Source organism: Elgaria multicarinata, chromosome 1 (assembly GCF_023053635.1).
Source record: "Elgaria multicarinata webbii isolate HBS135686 ecotype San Diego chromosome 1, rElgMul1.1.pri, whole genome shotgun sequence".
NCBI lineage: Eukaryota > Metazoa > Chordata > Lepidosauria > Squamata > Anguidae > Elgaria > Elgaria multicarinata.
This window is the reverse complement of record NC_086171.1, coordinates 193747014-193766236: the sequence shown is the minus strand read 5'-3', so window position 1 is coordinate 193766236 and position 19223 is coordinate 193747014. Positions and strand designations below refer to the sequence as shown.

General features: G+C 44.8%; 1 protein-coding gene across 1 annotated transcript in view; it reads left to right on the top strand.

The window, feature by feature from the left end:
- Nucleotides 1–19223, top strand: part of PREX1 (phosphatidylinositol-3,4,5-trisphosphate dependent Rac exchange factor 1) — a 259443-nt gene that overhangs the window by 39269 nt on the left and 200951 nt on the right. The gene's annotated exons all lie outside the window — the stretch shown is intronic.

Below are 19223 nucleotides of genomic sequence, written 5' to 3'. Positions count from 1 at the left end.
ACCACTTCATCCTTTCATTGTGTCATTTTCTGGGACCAACAAAGCAACAGCTGCGATGTGGAAGTGCTGCGCACATGTGGATCTCTGCATATCGTCTATTCTAATTGGTGTACCAAATTTCTCAATTGCAGGTGTGATTCCAGCTATGCCCTCATCCAGGCTCCAGGATACTATAAGCTGTAAGAGAGCAATCCTATGTCCCCTAGACAGTGTTTAGGGTGGGGGCATAGGATTGTTTGATTTACTGGCTCCAAGGTTGGAGTCAGGGCTCTGACCTCGGAGCCAGTAAACAGCACCCCTGCCTTTCCCTCTCCCCCTCTTCTTGCATGCAGAGACTGCATGAAGAGGGTGGTTCCCGGGGTGGGGAGAGGGGGAAGCTGCCTTATGCAGCTTCCTATGCTCGCTCCAGCCTCCTTCCCTCTCACTCTGAAGTGCTGTGGCTAGATGCATGAAATTGCCTCTCTAGCAAAAGTGCAGTGGCCAGAGCATGGAGGTGAGGATCATTCCCGTGCTCCGGCTGCCCTGCATTAGGCTATCCGGCAGCCTCCAACTTCGGAAGCTGCCGACTGTCAATATAGGATTGCTCCCTAAGGGGCATTCCATTTCTCCCCTCCCAGTTTTCCATTTTTCTTTTCTGGCTGCCACTCAGCATTCTTTGACTACTGAGCATGTCAGTCCCCATTGGGTTGGCTTTTGAATTTATCGAACCCTTTGTTTTTTAAATTTTACCTACGCATATGTCAAGGTTCCCCTGAACATGCTGATACCTCCCTCTTGTTTCTTAGTGGCCCTGCTTTGGCTCCATTTCTCAAGCCAGCTGAGTGCTATTAAAGCAGGGGTGTTTGACCTCTTTCAGCCTGAGGGCCAAGACCTCATTTTGGAGAAGCTCCGTGAGGCTGCATTCCAGTGGTGAGTGGCCTAGAAGGAAAAAGGCAAGGCCAAGGGGAAGGACCAAGATATCTAGCCTAGGGTGACCATATGAAAAGGAGGACTGGGCTCTTGTATCTTTATCACTTTTATTGAAAAGGGGATTTCAGGAGGTGTCATTTGTATGCATGCAGCACCTGGTGAAATTCCCTCTTCATCACCACAGTTAAAGCTACAGGTGCTATACTAGAGTGACCAGATACAAAAGAGGGCAGGGCTCCTGCAGCTTTAACTGTTGTGATGAAGAGGGAATTTCGCCAGGTGCTGCATGCATACAAAGGACACCTGCTGAAATTTTCTTTTCTATGCAACTGTTAAAGATACAGGAGCCCTGTCCTCCTTTTCATATGGTCACCCTAACCTATGTCAGCTGAAAGCTCATACTGCTAGTAACTAAGGCTTATGGGGAAACAACTTCACCATCATCAAACAGTTGGTGATTGGGAGGAAGGGGGTGGGGCCAGGGAAGGGGGTGTGGTCTTCTGGGGAGCCCCATAGGGCTGGATTGGGACTTGAGACAGGCTGGATTTGGCCCCAGGACCTGTGGTTCTACACCCCTGTATTAGAGGAACATAAGTTCTTGGACATGCCATACATTACTGTTATTCTTTGGCAATTGTTTCTCAAATATCAATGAAATGATGATCCCACTAGAGTCAATAATGCTTCTTAGTGGAACCTGCTGTTGGACAAAAGTACATTCCACTGCTAATTTGGCATACTGTGGTATAATGTGACATTACAGTAGTTTAAATTTAGCGGATGATACTTTGATGTCCACTCAAAGCCCACTTAGAAATCCTGCATTTTCAAAGTTCCCAGGGCTGGTGGAGATGAAGCTGCATAGACTAAACCTCAGAAATAACAGCTTACTCAAGTGGTCTGCTCATGTGAGTAGTGTTGGGTCAGAAGAGCAAATTCAGGCAGGTTTGCCCCTTCCCTTCTATGAGCAGGAAAGCCACAGATTGGATCCCCCTCTGCGCCTTTCGCACTGTTTTCCGACTCTCTACATTTTTACACATTACATTTGCGGCATTGCTCTCAGCCAGCCTTCTTGAACAGGGTTGCAAAGCTGATCCAGATGGTGCTGTTTTCTACAATCTGCTTCTGAAATCTGCTAGTATAATACAATCTGATGTAGCAGATGCCTAGTCATTGGCTTGTGAAGCATCTCACGTTTCAAAGCTGTGGCTAGTGGTACACTGTCAAATTTACCCTTCCTGGTGACGAGATCCTCCTAGCAGCTGCTTAGATTATTTTGTTGTTTGCAAAAATTCTAGTGCTGAGAACCTCACCTACAATAATTTCCAAAAATTACAATTGTGACCTAATTGATGGAAATGTTGGAAATGGTCATCTTTTCAACCCCGTATCCTGATTCAAAGGGCTTTTCCCCCCCCTGTGCAGTCAGTCAAACTGCATTTTAATCAGCCTCATTTCAACGATAGTAGCTTGAAATTCCATGCATCCTTACTACACATAAGTGATAGGATGGATGTGCTCTTGCTGCTATTGCTTTTAAACTTGGGGAGAGATGCATTCCATCTCAGGAGAGGAGGCGCCCACAGCTCCCAAATATTAAAATACATATACAAACTAAACTAAAAGTACACCAAGTGCAGACTGTTGCTGTTGCTCCCTAGTGCCAGCATTTAATATATGAAATGTATATATACATTTCCAAACTTTCCAAACTGCCACTCCTGGTACACATTTAACAGTGCAGTTACTGACAAGGGCAGAAGCTGAAATGCTTAGCTCAAATAAGTTTTGATAAAATGTATATATGCATGACGCTTGTCACGAATTGCATCACATTTTTAAAGAATGTATATGCATGTCACGAATTGCATCATAAGCAATATCCAGTTGGTATATACATGATATGCAGCAGCCATGAACGTATTTGCTGGAAGAAGAGTGATGCCTTCCCAGGTACAGAGCCTTTGAGCTAGGAAAAGGGGACATCCCTACAGGAGACGTGCAGCCTGAGGGAAGAAAGGTGTGCGTTGTGCAACGAATCAGAAGCCAAAGTGCTGTTGATAAGCGGATTGTGCCAAAAGACAACATTGCAAGCTGGAAAGGGAAACAAAGAGATTTGCGTCTTTCAGAATGCGCAGCTGTCTTGAATGTCACTTCCCCAAAGGAAGCCATTTCTTTTAACAATGCATGCGCTGGGGCAGGATGTCATGATGTCACTCAGAGATCTCTTGCCCTGGACTCACTGTGCCTGCTATCGGCTTGCACCATATCCATTTCAGTCTCCTATGCCAACTTCTCTCCAAAGCCAACTCAGTTTCTCTTTGCCATTCTCAATATCCAGCTCTCTTGTTTTGTTCCTGCTGTCAGTCTTTTTTGCTGGAAGAGGGCTTAGTTCACTGGGCAGCTTCAAACCACCAGGCTAGGCTTACTGTCAAGCCTTTCCTGGAGAAGAACGTAGGAGGGGAGACATGTTAGCAGTGTTCAGGTACATAAAAGGGTGCCACCGGGAAGATAGTCAAGAACTATTTCCCATGGCCACAGAAGATAGGCCCCAAAATAATGGGTATAACTTACAACTACCTAGATTTTGATTAAATATAAGGAAAACGTTTCTGATGGTAAGATCTGTACAACTATCTACGGAGGTTGTGGGTTCTTCATCTCTGGAGTTTTTTTAAGAAGAGGTTGGACAGCCACCTCTCATGGATGGTTTAATTGGTTTTCCTGCACATTGCAGAGGGTTGGACTAGGTGTCCCACCAGCCAAACTAGGTTGCAACTTGTTTGTTTATTATATGTTCACAAAGTTGATCTGCATCAAGGTTGGTGGGCAAATAATCTTGCCTGGATTATTTCAGAGGGGAAAGAAGAAGACAGATAAGCACATAGGATAGTTGGTGTTGGCATGTGAAGTGAAGTCTTGCATAATGTGTATATGATGGAGCTCTGGTGCTGAATCTGTGAAAACATACGTTCTGGCCTGTTTAGAATTCTCTTTCTGAGCAGGTAGCTAGATTCATCAGCCCACTTTAAACTCATGCACCTTCTAGTCTAAATCTAGTCACTGTGCTTTGTGAGAGATGTATCGCTTTGTTATCTGTTCCTGTTCTTTTCTGTCCACCATCACTGGTAGAAGAATTCTTATTAAGTGGGTTAGGGAGTGTTCAATAGGGAATGTGGCATAGTGAGACATTTTTGTCCAATTCATCTTGTTTCTTGCATGACATAAAATGTGACAAAAAGTAAGATCTCCTGTGATGCTTCTGGTAGTAAAGGAATATGTCAATACCTGGGGACCAGTTTTTACATCATGATCTCAAGATGGTTTCACTCATATCAGTCAGATGTATTGTCTGAATAGGCAACCTGGTGTCCTCCAGATGTTTTGGACTACAGCTTCCAGAATTCCTCACAATTTTCTATACCTGCTAGGGCTGATGGGAGTTGCAGTCCAAAACATTTGGGGGGCACCAGGTTGCCAACCCTTGGATGATACAACCAGATCAAAAAGAAGACTCTTGGAGATGATATTTTAATGCACGGAGCCTTTGTTAGAACCAGTTGTGTGTGTTGTAATTCAGACAGTAGGTCTGCATTTATTTTTAGGTGCGGAGGTGTCTTGCAAGAGTACTCTTGAAACTGTAATACGAGAAGCAACCTTTCGAAGTTTGCTCACTTCTCATTCTGTGGCCTTCCTTGGACAACAGTGGGGTGTCTTCTACTTTTCCAGTCTCTCCTTGATTTCTGCTAGTTTGCACTGAACATTTGTATTGACTCATTCAGGACTGAGCTGATGGACCCCTGCATTTGGAGATAGCATATAGTACGATTCTGTTTAATTTCGCTTCATTGCAAGCCTTTGCACTTGGAAAAAGAGCATTCCATCCGAAAGTCTGGAGCAAAGCGATTTCTGAGACAAATGGTTAATTTTCAAAGCCCCGACATGACGTGTATAATACACCGTTCGGTAAATGCAGCCTTACATTAACGAGATAAAGTAAATTAATAAGGGATGTCCGGGGGAAGAAAGAGGGGGGAAAGGGTGGTGGTGGTGGTGAGGATATTGGAGCGAGAGCATTGCATGCACGAAGAAAGACAGCGAGTCCGAAGGAGGACAGAGGAAGAGCTGTTCCCCTCTATAAGGAAAGGAAGCCTTCAAATGAAGATTACTGAATTCGGCTATATAGGCCAGTTAATACCCATGAACTTGCAATTAAATGTGGAAATGGCAGACAAGAGAAGAGGTTAAAAGAAGATATTGTCAAAAAGTTCTGCAAGCAGAGGGTGCAGGCAGAAACACGGGACATGGACAGAGCCAGAGCGATGAATAAACACTCGGTTTCCTGGGATTTACTGTTGGCGGGATTGGGGGCTGGGGCAATTGGAGGCCTCTGTCATTCAGAAGCATTGCAGTGGGCAGAGGCCCTTTGTCCTTCCCTGCTGGACAGCGCTACAAAGGCGGCTTTATTCGGGTTTTCGTAGTGGCAAGCCGCTGGCAGGCCTTTCTTTTTTTCCTCACAGAGGGGGGTGGGGAGCTTCCTTCCCCAGGCGAAACTCTTGAGAGAGAGCCTCTGTGAAGTCTTGATTGTTGTTTGGCTTGGAAGTGCGTTGTTTGCAGCTTGAATTTTTCTTGATCTTTTGCCTAGATAGCCTCGACTGGTTCCTTTTCTTTCATTGCTGGTAATTATATGCACAATGTGATGTGGGTTACTCCCTCCCCCGCCCACTCACCCACCCCATTTGCTGCTGCTTCTCCTCCATGGGATGGAGACACTTGGAAATAATCAGTCTTGTTAGTTATCAGGCTTGCCACAAGCCTCCTTTAATGTCGTCGTATTTTGATTTAGGTCGGAGGGTGAAAGTTCAGGTTTTCTCCCTCCATCACAATTGGCTCAGAATTGGATGTGTCCATAGTAACTTCTGCTGATGGAAGGGGGTTGGGGTTGGGAGTTGAAATTCTCAAACATTTCCTTCAAGCTCTGCCGAACAGAACAGATACTTTCATTGTTCGTCCGTTGGGGGGAAATGGATCGACTTTTTTTGTTCTTGTCGCAATTCTTCGGGGAGAAACACTTCAGACCATTGTCAACCAAATCCTCAATTTTCCAAAACTCTGGATGAAGAAGAATTTCAGATTTATTCCATGTTTTCATAAACATAATGGTTATTCACATCCAAAGGAAGGCAGTTGCTGAGATTCTAATATTCTAGGTTACGTTTCTCTGCCAGGATTTAATTTTTTTTCTAAAAACAGCAGAAAGAGATACTTTAATGTTGGAGTAACCCTCTCTAAACACTTTTGCATGAACAACTGTTCATAATTGCTACAATTACTGCCTATGCATCTTTACTCATACACAATGCCCACTGTGTTCAATGTACCTTACTCCTAGGTAAGTATGCATAGGGTTGCGTCCTTCGTGTGCAAAATGTTTTATAATGTTTTTGTCATTCTTTCTTAAAGCAACCCAATGAGCAACAGCATTGTTAGTCCTTTTTCACAGAAGGGAAACTGAGACTGATAACAAATGATTTACTGGAGACCACATATGACTAAGAAGGAAGAAAAAAAATAACATCAACTGTACTCTAGTATGGCTCCTGCTTTATGGGACTGCAAAGTAAATATCATGATCTAGCACTGCAATTCTAAGAAGTAAGTCCCATTGTGCTCTTGAGTAAGCATGCTAAAGGTTGTAGTGCATACCGTAGAACCCAGTTTTTAACCTTCTAGGGAGATTTCCTGATTTATATGAATAGACTTACGTTTGCCTAGGCTTCTTAAAGGACTTCAAGAGTGTTTAGAGACATCAGAAGAATCTGGTTTGGGGGTGGAGCTCAGCAGTTTTTTTCCAGCTCAGCCCCCTGGATGCCAGTTTGTGGGTTCCTGAGCTGGCTCGACTTGGTGCGTGCTAAGTTGGGCAAGGTCACATTTTCCCGCTTTTTAAATTTGTGCAAATCCTGATTTGTGCAGATTTCAGCTGGGGATGTTTATGGAAACTGGGATTTGTGCAAAACCGTGGTCGTAAATAGCGCAGTTTGTGCAAAATTTTAGATGTAAATGATCTTTTACGCCAGCAATTTTATGCAAATTGCCCTATTTACAACCGTGATTTTGCATAAATCCCAATTTCTGTAAATATTTCCACCTGCGATTTTGCGCAAATCCTCATTTTTAGACCCCCCCCCCCCAAAAAAGGCATGAGTTTTTGCTGGGCACCTGTGAACTGTCTGGAGACTCACCCTGCATGCATGCCAGGGTTGGGCAACCAGCAGAAGTCTGGTAAGCTGAACATAAAGAGGGTGCAGGAGAGTTGATGATGATTCCATGTTGCAAGAACAGAGAGCGCATATGTACCTGCAGCTGTGGTGAGACCTTTGTACCAAAGTTGATGACAACTACAAGAAATAAATACAGCATTTAGTGGCTATATCCCTCTTTTAGGATCCTGTGACAATTTGCTGCATTTTAACAGTCTCAGTGCCCACTTTAACAAGCTCCCGTCCTTTATTTGGAGTTCAGGGGAAGTTTAACAGGTGTCTTGTTTTCTTTGGATGCCTTTGGAGCTGCAACAGAGGAAGTAGGGCTGGCATCAAGGGTGGGTATGGTTGGCCGCCTGCCAGGGCCCTGCAACCCAGCAGGGGTCCGCTGACGAGAGCCCCCTGAAGTTGCTCCTCCCCATCACCATGGCAACCTGCGTGTTCACCTGCCTCTTGCTCTGGCCCAAGCAAGTGTGACGTTGAGAAGGAGGAGCAGTAGATGCCACTGCCTATGGCTCACTGGCCGTCTGCCAGACAAGCAAGCAAGTGGGAGCAATGATGAATTAATGAAGGAGGAGCAATAGCAGGTGGTGACAATGGCGGCAAGGAGAGAGCATCTTTACTCATTAAGGGCGCCTTGCCCATGGGCCCTCGAAAACACCAAGGAGCAGTGATCTATTGCTTGAGCTTTGGAGGCAACATCTACATCCCAGAGGTGCAGAAAGTGGCTGCCTGATCAGTAGGATTTTTGTTGTCAAGAGTCCTGCTAAGATTACGCATTGCTGCAAAGCAGGCTCCTTGCTTAGATTTGTCATTGGTGCAAAGGAGTCTCTTAGCTGTCTGTTAACAATTGTCTGTGTGTTATCTGCATAGCATAAGTGGCTGCCTGTCAGTGTCGCTAACTTATTTGTGATGGAGTCAAAGCGTACAATCTGCAGTTGATTTTTTAAAATCTAGTTTCTCTCATCAAAGACAGCATGCCAGATGGTTAGGAAATTGTATTTAAGGAGCTGGGTTTTTGGTTGTTCTTGTTTAAATGACACTGGATTATAAAGTAAACAAGAATGGAGGCATACACTACACCATCTCTAGATGTATCCAAGCCTTTGTCATTTCCTACTAAGCATTTTCTCTTCCAAAGAAGCAATCTGCAAAGTCAATAAATGCGGTTTGGGGGAAGAATAACTCGGTGGCAGAGCATCTGCTTGGCTTGCAGAAGGTTCCAGGCATCTCTAGTTAAAAGGATCAGGTAGCAACTGATGAGCAAGATCTCTGCCGGAGACCCTGGTGAGCCACTGCCAATGAAAGTCGGCAGTAGTGGGCTAGAAAGACAAACGGTCAGACCCGGTTGTAACGCAGCTTCTTGTGGCAATGTGTCACATGGCAATGTGACTGTGGCATTGCACCTGAGGGCAGCTGGCTAGCTTAGAGGGTGGAGGCCAGGCTGTGAGGCACACACAGCTTAGTTTGCTGCCCGCCCCTCAGCGTCTGCTGCCTGACGTAGCTGCATTGCTCTGCATCATGGTATGGCTGGCCCTGGGCCACCAGCCCCTCAACTACATCTTGAGTCGTCCAATTGAAGCTCCTCCGTCCCACATCGCTGGTCACAGCTGAGCAAGGGTTATCAAAGCTGGGCCTCAAACTCTAGCAAGGTAAAGAGATAAGGGAGATGTGTGTGAATAGTGCTGGCTCCAGGTTTTTGAGGGTCTTGGGGCAAGGCACCTTCTTCAATTGGGCTCCTCCCTCAATGAGTCTACCTCCTCACTGCTATTGTTCCTCCTCCTCTTTCCCATTATTGCTACCACCTGCTTGCTTGACAGGCGGAGATAAATTACCCACAGTAGCAGAAGAGTGTGCTCAGGTGTGTGTAGGTAGGTGTTTAGTAGGCCAGCTGGGACAAGTTGGGCAATGTTGACACAGTGAGCAAGTGTACAGTGATCACGTACGCAGCGACATCTACTGCAGGTTGCCGTGGTGAAGAAGAGCAACTCCAGGGGGCTCTTGGCAGTGGGTCCCTGCTGGAATGGGGGCCCTCGGCAAGGGCCCAACCATGTCTACCCTTGACACTGGCCCTGAGTGTGAATGCATGTCACTTCTTTCTCTGAAAAGAGGGCCTGGAGGTTTCCAGCTGTCATGTACTGCATACAAGACGCTGTGGCCTTCTTGCCCTGCTTGTGGGCTGGTTGGCTGCTGCTGGAAAGAGCCTGCCAGACGAAATGGAGACTCGATCTGCTTATCTTCTCAATTGGCACTTTTGTCAGCTCAAGGTGGGAGTGGAAACTTTTTATTTTATGGCTGTTTTAAAAGTCCAATTCTGTTTTTACACTGGTGCCAAGCAATTCCCAAACCACCATAGGTCTCCCTAGGGTTTGCTGAACTCCAGGGCCAGATCTATACCAAGCAGTATATGACACTTTGAAAACATTTTGAAAACTGTTTATAGAGTGTGTTCTGGACCTCAACAGTTGTCACTACTGTTATAAACTGTTTTAAAGCAGTAGTGTAGATCCTGCCCAGGAATCTCCTCTGGCATGGACAGGGTATTAGCCCAGGCTTCCATATTTCACAGCAGAGAAAGCCTATTGATGGAAACATCATATAGCTGGGTGGTTCTAATACCTCTGCCCCCAAATCCATATGGGAACGACATATACAAAGCTAGGGCATTTCTCACAGTGGCCTTAATGTTCACTGTTTTTGGAACTGACCCCACTGTCTTCATAATCTAGCTAGCTATATAGATCCTCCTCTAGATCAGCTTTCCCCGACCTAGTGTCCTCCAGATATTTTGGACTACAACTTCCATTATCCCTGATCATTGGCCATGCTGGTAGGAGGTGATGGGAGTCCAAAACATCTGGAGGGCACTAAGTTGGAGAATGCTGTCATAGGCCCTCTTTGTGCAGGTGGGGCTCTGCAATGCCCCTTGATTAGGATTCTACCTTTCTTTTTTAAACTAAGAACAGCACCCGAAATCAGGACCATGTCACTGCAAGGGGAGGGCAGCTGATTTTTCTCCCCTGTGCCAGTTTCCTCCTGAAAATAACTCCTCTGAAGCTGCTATTTGTTCCTGAAGCTAATATTTGCTGCTGTGAACAGCTTTCATTTTCTGCATAGACACATTGTAGAATTTCTTAAGTGAGATCCACCTTTATGTCTATTTGGGCTAACCTAGGGGTGAATTTGACCTCACTGTGTTTGAGCCGTGACAGGTGGCCATGCGACATCAGTAGAAGTGATGCTATCATTTTACCTTCTCTGGTGGCTTTCTCTTTTAGGAATTGATAACCACACATCCCATCCTTTGTGCTTCTGATGAATTAATGGCTTGTGCTTATTGGAAGATTTTGCACAATTAGGAGGGTTCTCATTATGCAATCCCGTCACTATAGAGAAGGCTTGATTGCAGGGTGTTTCCCCCCGCCCCCCGTCTTCTTCTAGAAATCCCATATTTGGTATAGCTGCTGTCACTAGAAGCTGTGATAACGTCAGCATTACCTCCGCCGTGAAGCAAAGTAGCAATTATTTTGTATGGCTTTGACAGATGACTGAGCAACTGCTGTCTAATAACACATGTTCCATCCACCCCTCCCTCAATTAGCAAATTTATGTAAAAAGCTATTGCTTTGAAGGTCTAAAAGCAGTAATTCCCAATTGGTGTGCTGCAGCTCAGTCATGTGCCACAAGACAACTGTGTGAGTGTGCCAGGAGAAATAAATCCATGAAGTAGAGAGTGTTTTTATTTATTTGAATTAGCAGTAGTGCTAGATTAATACCACTACTGCCACTGTGCATGACATTTTAAAAAGGGAGTCCCTGCCCCAATGAGCTTGCAATCTAGAATCCGACAGAGGGGACATAACAGAGGAAAATGAGGAAAATGGAGGCTGGGGTAAAGGAGCACCTTGTATCAGCTTAGGCTGATGTACAAACTGTGCCCTTATCTGGACAGAGATAGCCTAGCTACAGTTATTCATGCTCTGATAACCTCTCGTTTGGATTACTGCAATGCGTTATATGTAGGGCTGCCTTTGAAAATGGTCCAGAAACTTCAGTTGGTACAAAACAGGGCTGCATGTTTGTTACCAGGGTCTGGCCAACAAGGTCACATCATGCCTGTCCTTTTCCAGCTTCACTGGCTGCCAGTCCAGGCCCGGGCCCAATTCAAAGTGCTGGTATTAATATTCAAAGCCCTAAACAGCTTGGGGCCAGATTATCTGAAGGAACGCCTCCTCACATATGTACCTGACCAAGCCCTAGGATCATCCTCTGTGAGCCCCTGCCAAAGGAAGTGAGGCAGGTGGCTACCAGGAAGAGGGTCTTCTCTGCTGTGGCACCCCGGCTGTGGAATGAGCTCTCTAGAAAGGTTCGCCTGGCACCTATGTTATATTCTTTTCGGCGCCAGGTGCACATTTTTATTTTTTCAGCATTTTAACAGTTTATCATCTTAGTTTTTTAACTTTGCTGTTTTAAATCTGTATTTTAAATCTTTATTAATCTTTGCATTGCTGCTCGGTTTTATCCTGGTTGTGCTTTTATATTGTACTTTTATACTGTGTTTTTATACTGTTTTGTTTTATACTTTGGATAGTTTTCATAGTTTTAATTTTTGTAAGCCACCCAGAGAGCTTTGGCTATTGGGCAGAATAGAAATGCAATAAATAAATAAATTCTGTATTCAGTTCAGTTCACTTGCATGTACTTATGTTTAGTTATGGTAGACAAAGGGGTCATGGGTACCCCGAGAGTCCAAAGCGAGTCCATGGAGTGCTGTCCATTGTATCTTTGTATGATTCACTGATTTTGCCATGCTCCTTCCACTCTGCCTGAGAAGAGGTTAATCCTGGTGTGTCTTTGTGCTGGACATGATTGAATATATCCCATTGATGCAGAGACTGAGAGAGCAAGAGAGAAAAAGAGCAGAATTACCTGCTCTCGGAAGAGTTTGCCCACCATATCTCTGTATGAGCCCCTGGTCTGGGCTTTATTTTATTTTATTATTTCTAGACAGCTTTCTACAACAGCTCTCAAGGCAGCTTACATGAAAATAATAATAGAATACAGTGTTATGCTTTGATTTTTAAAATCCCAATAATGTAAAAATGCAATCTAAAATAATTCATGCTAGTAACACACCATTCTAAAATTAACTAAACAATAAAATAAAAATACTTTCAGATGAGTAGCATTATGACTATTTCAGATTAGAGAAGGCAACTGGAAATGTGCTTTTTTAGAGCCTGTTTAAAAGCCTATATTAATGGGTCCTGTCACTTGAATGGGAATTCCATAACTATGGGGCCACCACCGAAAAGTCTCTGTCTCTTATGCCTACTGATCTAATTGATCTGACAAGCAGGCCTCCAGGCAGGATGTCCAAAGCTGATTTTAGCAGATGGGCAGAGTTATAGGGATGGAAGTAGTCCTTTTTGGTCAAGGAACTCATCTAGAACAGTCACTCATGGAGAGACCCAGGAGGGTAGTTTGTTCTTTCTCCTTACAAACACTAAAAGTAAATCTTTCCAGACATAAGCGTGAAGTGTGTGTGTGCACCATACCTTTCAATTCTGGGGGTGAAAAAAGCTCAGCTGTCAGAAGTTTGGGAAGCAGTATCCTAAAGACAGTTAAAAGAACAAAGAGACATTTTCAGTAGTTCACTTGCTAGTTGCCATTTTGATGTACAGCCTGTGCTGGCAGAAGGAAGGTACAGAGCATTCAGTTCATGTGGGTATTGGAGTAGGGTGGGAGCAACACAGAACCCTGTTCCTCAGAAGATGGATTGCATGTTAACAGCTGGAATGGACACACATCAAAAGCAACATTTGCGGCTGTCCCATTCCAACGCCATAAGGTGGAACGAAACAAGAGTGACATCTCAGATATGCCCCAGCTGTCCTTGCACCAACGTGGGCTTTTAGGATTCCCACAGTCTCCTGCCTCTTCTCACTCCTCCTCCTCCTTCTGCTTTGCAATATATTGTTGACATTTCTGAAAACTAAAGCTGTGAGAATTTCTCCAGCTTTTGGGGGTATCTTAGTCTACTGCATATTTAGCCAGATTGTAGCTAACTCAGTCCAGTTTTATGGTCGTGACAGTAACCAGCCTTCCCCAACTTGGTGCTTCTAGATGTTTTGGACTGCAACTCCCAGCATTCCTGAACATTGGCCATGCTGGCTGGGGTTGATGGGAGTTGAAGTCCAAAACAACTGGAAAGCTGGCTAAATAAGAAGGTGCTCTGGGTTGAGTTGGTGATGCCCACTCTTTTCTTCATCGACATTGGCCCTTTTAAGATGTCGGAGTTCTGTGTACACTGGATGCGTGGAAGGAGGAAGGAGATCACATTTGCTGTTCTTTTCCCCAACCTGAGAGCCAATCAGCATGTGGAATTTGGGAATGGGGAATTTCTGAAAAGAGCTGTGGAAAGCATCTAAACATAGGAAGCTGCCTTAGAACCAAACTACATGTTACTCTAATTTCAAGGATCCTGGTCTTCCTTCTGATGGTTCTTTATCTTTAAAGTGGGCTTGGACTGGACACCCCTTGACTAGAGGATACTTCAAAATAGAGGACAGTCCTCTTGCAGCCTTCAAATAGAGGACTGTCCTCTGTAACAGAGGACATATGTCCTGCCTATCTAAGGAGGCAAAAGACCTGAATTTCAAGCAGCAAACCTGAACTTCCATACAGTTCCTGTGAACCCCAGTGGTGCTGCTTAAGCCAAAACAGGTTGTAGGTTTTGGCTTTGGTTTCACTCTTTCAGCATAAAAATTATTTCAAACTTTGCTGAAAGAAAGACAGCCAATGAAAAGACATGCCCATGAAGCAGCTAATGGAATGTCTAAATTCATTAATATGGAAGAAAATCGTTAATATGGAGTGGTGGGAAGAATAAGAACAGAACAAATAAGTCTTCTCTAGTTTATGAAAGTCACAGTGTTTTTCTACATTTCTCCTTTTCTAGCTATAAACTGAATATTCTTGGCCCATTTTTTTTTAAAATGCAAGCCTTCAACATCAAAGCCTTTCACATCAAAAAATTGGATGCCCCAGATTTCGGAGTCACACATAGAGCCTGTACATATTTAGAGTCAGATAGATGGAGGTTCCCCAGCATGCGTTTTTTGTCTTCCTGAAATTAAATAATCTTACAAGATATTTCCTAGAGACCTTACTGGATCTGTAGGAGGAGGAAGCTGTTGTTTATGGCAAGGGACAAGTGTCAGGCAGAATTGGCAACTAGGTGACACAGTAGTATCGTGACTTCCCCTCATTTCACAAGAGGTGTTGATTGTGGAGATCTAATCAACATGGCCTGGTTGCCAGGATGCTGTGGTGGCTGGATAGTGCAACGTGCTCTGTTGCTGGACTACAGCGTGTTTTTCATTTCAGACAACCACTTCTGTCATTAAAGGAAAGGGGTTGCCCTCTGCATGTATCTTCTTTTCTGAGACTGCAGAACACAAAGCTTTTAAAAACCACTACCAAGCTCTAATCTCTTACTATCTGATGTAGCATAATGAAATCTCTGCTGACCAAAGTCTGGCATACTACAGCATCAGCCTTGCCAATTATGGAGGAGTCCCCTTACAAGGCATATTGGGCTTCTCTGAATTAAGCAAAAAAACCCGCATCCTTATTGGGGCTTTTTGCTTTTGGTTTCTTTGCAGGATTACAATGAGCTCTTTTACATGGTGGACAAATGGTTTGAATCGAAGAAACTTCTTCCTCGGCAAGCTCTATATGTTTCTTTGGGTTTCAATTTACATCACTAGATGGCACTGTTATAGCGCTATGCCAGCATTTCACGCAGCAGATCGATTGGAATAACATCCCTTTTCGCGTTATCTCTGAACTTTTTGAAAGCGGAATAAAGGGAGGAAAGTGCGGGAGACATCTTGGAGGTTGGCAACATCATGTAAAGGACCTGCTGACTTCCATGAGTGACCAATCATGAGCATGCAATATGTTACTCTAATTTAGAAAGTCATGTAGAAAAGTCATGTAGAAAAGTCCATCATATAAAAGAACGATTTAAAAGTGTGCGTGGATGCGCATGTGCGTGCACGGTGGAAAGGGGAGTAGAATAAGCAGTCTTCACTTATTGTACTCTAAATATATTAATTAGGGCTTACTCCCTGGTAATTGTGCATGGGATGGCAGCCTTGGACCTTAAGAGTTATTATTGTGATTAGAATTGTGTATGTGTGTCTAGGACTCAGCAGAGGAGTTTTCCATCTCTGAGCTATAAGTCTGTATGAGATGAATAGGAAGAGCAGTGCACAAAATGTATTCCTTTCTGGGACTGGTGTGCAGGAGGCACAATTATCCTTTAAGCATCAGAACAAGTTATTTCAAAATAGCTGTTTTTTCGCAGCCACTGTGTGTGTGTGTGTGTGTGTTTGCGTGTTTTCCTCTCAACCTTTTAAGGTACACCTTGACGAGGGGAAAGCCCCAGAGTAGATCCACAGTGGCAGCGTGGATCTACTTTATATGACGCAGCCACCATGGCAGAGTGATGAGTTTTCTCCTGAAGCTCTGGTTTTAAAAAATTGGCTGCTTACCTTGACTTTTTCCGCTTGTGGTGAGGCAACGATGGCATTTGCAGTCTGTTGCCTTGATCCAGAGCTGCATTGGGGGCGTGCCCCAGCTGATGCCAATCCCTGATTGGTTGCATCGGCTGGACAGGGACAGGGGGCAGGCTAGCGAGTGCCCCTCCCCGGAGCTTTCCATTAAAAAAAACGGTTTAAAAAATAAATAAAGCCGGGCACGGGGAGATGCGGGGAGGGTGATTCACTGAGCCTCTGTCTTACTTGGCCGCCGAACCTGCACATGGAAATAAAAATAGTTTAAAAAACACTAATGCCGGGCGTGGGGAGAGGGGGCGTTCTGCCTCCTCGCCTCCCTATAACTGCGAAGCTTTGTAGTTATACACAATGGTGGTTTTTTTGAAAAAAAAATGGAGCAAGGTGGTGAAGGCTCCCTGCTCCTCCTCTGTAAACCCCGTGTTAGCTCCTCCGCATGGGGACAACGCAAAAGAGCGCAAACGCAGGGGTTTCGGGGCTCGCAGGGCCAAAGCACCGCTGTCAAGACACGGCCTTGGAGAAGCTTTTCTATGGTGTCGCTACTGCCGCAAATACAACGTTGTCATTACAGTTCCCACCCTTAACCTTGCAGATATCGGAGCTCCTTTGAGGATGGGACGGGGGCCAACGTACACCCCTCTCCCACCAGCACCTCTGGCCCCTTGTTTCTCCTTATGTAACCGTGTCGAGCTGAGCTGGCCTGATTGCCAAAGCAGATGCTTGTGGCTTGCGCTGCTCTCGGATGCGCCTGTGCTCTGGACACACATGCGTATATTTAAGGCCACATCAAAAGCTCAGTCATAAATAGAAGGGAGGCTCTGATGCCAAGAGAGACTCTGGAGCTAACCTTAAATTAGAGGCGTGGCGACTTCCGAAGGCTTGCAGAACCATTTCCAGGGAAGGAGAGTCGGAGCTTAGGGCTTATGCTGGTTGCCACCAGCTGTGCTTTGCGTGGTCTCGGTAAACCGGAGCCAACAGTGAGGTTCACAAGTGCTTTCAGACATGGGAAACGATGCAGAATGACTGAGTATTAAGTAACTGCTGTGGATTTCAGGACTTGGGGTGGTTGCTCTCTGACGTAAATGGGCATTGAGAAAACAAGTAAGAGGCAATGGCTGGACAATGGCATCGGCTGGGCACTGGGCCTGTTCAGAAGACACCTTAAACCCTGCTGGTTAAGGCTTTTGGTTAAGGTGTTAACCAAAGGGTTAAGGTGTCTTGTGTGATGCGTTCTGCTAAACCTTGCTTACTTCCTTCGCTTGCGCTTCTCTGTCTCCATGTGTACAGCTTCTGTATCTCTTGGCTGAGCAAAGAGGCAGTCGCTCATTTGTTCTTGGGGTGACAGAATCAAGAAGCGACTGAGCCGTTTGTGTGCGCACAGCACTTCCAGACCTTTGGTCCAAAGCGAGCGTGTTTCCACCTTCATCCTTCCTGTGGGTTGGCATCCTGCCCTTCGTGGTTTCCCAAGCTTCCGCTACAAACGAATTCCCACGCTGAGCCTGAGGCTGCGAGCTAAATTGGAGAGAAGCTTCACAAGCGAAATGCTTAGAAAGGGGATCCTTTGGACAGGAGAAAGACAGCAAAAGAGAATTATAAGAGGACACAGGCAAAGGCTAATGCTGTCTCAAGTACTGCTCGAAATTAAAATTTTGTTTAGTACCACTGGATTTAGTTAGTTTGTTGGTTTGGGAGGCCATTCCTGAAAAAGCTGCTCTATTCAAAGTGAATGAAAGATAATGGAGCAGAAGAATTTAATAAAAGAAAATGTCAAGCACAAATCTCTCATATCGTTTGATTATTTAAACTAAAACAATAGCTTTAAAGTCACATGTGAGGTAAAAGATTAAGGTTGTGTGCAGTTCCTAGCACTGCTGCAGTAGGGATGTATCTACATGTAATCTTACAGAACACACAGACCTTTTATTTGCCCTCCCCCCAAATACAATAACATTGCTTGAAAATAAAATGTGCTCTAATACTTTGGAACAGAGCTCTACATACTGGAGTAGCAGCTGTCATCCAGGGAGTTGCAGGGCAAGGGGACATCCTTGAGTTCCCAGATCTCGAGGGGACACAAACACTTTTCACAAGTTCAGGAAGCTCTTGGGGTGGGAGAAGGAGATCACACCCAGTGTCTCCAACCCACATATTAATTATTCCTTTGTGAAGAGAGCCGACGAATGTACACATTAGGCATATAGGAAGCTGCTTGACAATGAGTCAGAGCAGTGGAGGCTGGTGGCTCCAACTTTGGTAGGGCTGTGAATCCATTCTGGGCTTTAATCAGAACCAGCCAGAACTCTAAAGGAGCTATCCAAGGTGCTGACCCCTATCCCCAAAATTGGTTTATTTTTAGACCTGCTTGGCCACAAAGCACACTGGGTCGCTGATGCTCATCTAACCTACCTTGCAGGGTTGTTGTGAGGATAAAATGGAGAGGAAGGGGATTATGTATGGTGCCTTGGATGAAGGGCTGAATGTAAATGTAGTAAGATAAAGAAATATTTACATTTTTAAAAGCTCTGAACCAGTTAATTGCATCCATTAATTGCAGAGGGGGAATGTAATTCATAGCCCCTCTGCTTTGGTCCTGATTCTAGTTCTTCACTGATCATATTTGGTGAAAGAAAATGGTCTCCTGACTTGTGGCCACCCCTTTCCCCGCAAATGCATTTTTTTTGGAGGGGGGGCAGTTTCCTGTTCTGGAATTGCTGTGTGATCGGCAGTAACAACCCCCTTTTGCAAGTAAAAATGTTCAAGCGTAGCTCATTGTGCAGTTGTGCTTTGAGTCCACTGAGACCTGTGGGCCATTGTCAAGGGCAGCTGCATTTGCTCATTACAAGAACCTCAGTCATTAGTGCATCAATTCAAAGCTCTTAATACAATCCCTAGTTCGCAATTATAAATCAATCTAAATCTCTTTTCAAGTGAGACTGCGGCATGCTCGCCTGGGTGCATTCACCCAGAGGGGATGCTCTAGCTTCCAGTCAATGAATATATTTGTAACAGCTTGCTCTCAATCTCTCTCTCTCTCTCAAAAAAGCTGTACTTGTTTTCCAGACTAAAACTGTGGCAAGATTGCACATCTTGCCAATTAAGGGTTTTCAGCGTAGAATAAAGCAAAGGGATGAATATATTTTAACCCACTGCTTGCTGTGGAACGGCTGATAAATGCAATGTGCAGAGATCTGCATTTGTGTGCACTGCATGCCACATGGTTTTAATATGTGCTGGGAGTCTTGAATCTGAGAGGGTGAGAGAGACCCCCCTCCGTCCCCCCCTCTCCCCCCCTCAAATGAAAGCACACAACCATCAACTCTTTTTAACATTCACTTTTAGGTACTGAAGAATTGATTGGGGTGGATGAGAGGCGGGACAGACAACCCACCCTGGCCTGTGCTGGGATCTTTTTGGGCACCTTACACAGACTTATTTGCTTGATTTCTTATCTGTACATGTTTTATAGTCTAAC